Source organism: Mandrillus leucophaeus, unplaced genomic scaffold (assembly GCF_000951045.1).
Source record: "Mandrillus leucophaeus isolate KB7577 unplaced genomic scaffold, Mleu.le_1.0 Scaffold315, whole genome shotgun sequence".
Classification (NCBI taxonomy): domain Eukaryota; kingdom Metazoa; phylum Chordata; class Mammalia; order Primates; family Cercopithecidae; genus Mandrillus; species Mandrillus leucophaeus.
In genome coordinates, this window is record NW_012103310.1 from 703,533 (window position 1) to 706,064 (window position 2,532).

The following is a 2,532-nucleotide window of genomic DNA, read 5'->3' on the forward strand; positions in this document are numbered from 1 at the left end:
TGGCCCCCTCCTTAAAGCCAGCCACATTGGCCCAAGTCCTTCTCAGGCTGCCATCTGTCTGGTTCTCTGGCTCCTGCCTCCTTCCTCCACTTATAAGGACCCTTGTGAAGACATAGGGCCTACTTGGACAATCTAGGGGCACCTGCTTGTTTTAAGGTCAGGGAACTAGCAACTGCAACTTTGCCTGCCGCCTCAGCCCCCTGTACTCTGTAACTTCACGTATTTACGGGCTCTGAGCATTGCCCTATGGGCATCTTTGGGGGTCTTTCTTTTGCCCACCACAGTTCCCTTTTCACTTCTCCAATGCCTGTTTAACCAACTCCTTATATTAACTACTCTCTCTTATGGTAGTTTCTGTGTTCCTAACTAGATCCTGTGTCATATTGATACTATGGTTATTGCATGTTACATGAAACGTTTAAAACCATCTCTCTCTCTCTCTATCCATCTCTATCTATCTATCTATCTATCTATCTATCTATCTCTCTATCTATCTATCTATCAATCTGTCTATGTCTAATCCTGTAACTAGTCATCTTATTGAAGTAGATTTTCATCTTGATACTATGGTCATTGCGTGCTACCTGAAACTTTTAAAACCATCTCTCTATATCTATCTATCCATCTATCTGTCTATCAATCATCTATCTGTCTAGTCCTGTAACTAGTCATCTTATTGAACTAGATTTTCCAGACATATAACTATATTATCAGGAAATAAATATAATTTTTTCTCTTATTTTCGACCATTTTTTTTAACTTATTGACTCTCTTGTTCTATTTTATAGTACAATGCTTCCTAAATAATGGTCAATAATGAAGGCAGTGGGTGCCCTTCCTAACATGTGTTGTAACATGCCCACATGTGTACAAAAAATATATCACCATTTTAAAGAAATCTTAACCCAAACATAGTTTACTAAAAAGTATCTTTCTAGTTTTTAGAAAATTTTTATTTTTTACTCAATTTTTTAAAACTTTTTTGAATATGTAACACATTCCTGTGGTTCAGAATTCAGAAGGTACAAAAGGCTATAATAAGAAGGTATAATATAAAAAATCCTGGCTAGGCAAGGCGGCTCATGCCTATAATCCCAGCACTCTGGGAGGCCAAAGTGGGAGGATCACTTGAGCCCAGGAGTTTGAGACCAGCCTGGACAATATTGTGAGACCTCATGTCTACAAAAAATAAACAAAATTAGCTGAGGGTGGTGGCGCACGCCTGCAGTATGAGTTACTCAAAAAACTGAGGTGGGAAGATCACTGAGCCCAGGAGGTCGAGGGTGCGATGAGCTGAGATTGTACCATTGCACTCCAGCCTGGGTGACAAAGTTTTACCCTGTCTCAAAAATTAAATAAATAAATAAAAATAAATTAAATGTCTCCTTCCCACCCTCATCCTCTGCTCTTCTTCCCGGAGGCAGCCAATCTTACCAGTTTCTGGTGTGTCTTTCCAGAGATACTTTATAAAGAACTTCTAACTGCTGTCACTCAACCTTGTTCCCAACCTAGGCCAGAGCCTGTCTCTTCCCAGGTTCAAGTCCAACTGCCTCTCTTTGGGTGCCTTGTGAACCCCACTGGCTCCTATTGGCATTAATGGGATCGCAGGCCCATCCTGGGACAGGCCTAAGTCAATGCCAGAGTGAAGTTAGCTTCACCCAAAGTACTTGGGCTGAGAGGGAAACGGGTGCCACGAAGGGAAAGTGGGTATCACCAGAATAGAAGGTGCCAGGAAGATAAAGTGGGTGTGTCACCGGAGTAGAAGGTGAGAACTTCCTCATGATTGCCTTCTCCTTCTGATTAGAAAAGGCAATGGAAGTTTATCAAGTGTCTCAATGCCTCATCTTGTGATGCTTGTATTATTTTCCTCCTTTGAACTACTGAGTCCTCTGGGATGGATTTTGAATAAACTCATTTATGGTGTACATTTATCTTTATGGGTTCTATTTTCTAATGTTTTATTAAGCATTTGTATCAATATTTATTTATTTATTGAGACAGGGTCATGCTCTGTCACCCAGGCTAGAGTGCAGTGGCATGATCTTGGCTCACTGCAACCGCCGCCTCCTGGGTTCCAGCGATTCTTTTGTCTCAGCCTCCTGAGTAGCTGGGATTACAGGCATGCGCCATCATGCCTGCTAATTTTTGTATTTTTAGTAGAGATGAGGTTTCACCATGTTGCCCAGGATGGTCACAAACTCCTGACTTCAAATGATCCTCCCACCTTGGCCTCCCAAAGTGCTGAGATTACAGTCGTGAGCCACCGTGCCCGACCCTTTGCCTACTTTTTAATGGGGTTGTTTTTTCTTGTAAATTTATTTAAATTCCTTATAGATGCTAGATAAAATATGGTACATTTACGCCATGGAATACTATGTAGCCATAAAAAGGAACGACATCATGTCCTTCGCAGGGATACGGATGGAACTGGAGGCCATTATCCTTAGCAAACTAACACAGGAACAGAAAACCAAATACCGCATGTTCTCACTCATAAGTGGGAGCTAAATGATGAGAACACATGGACACATA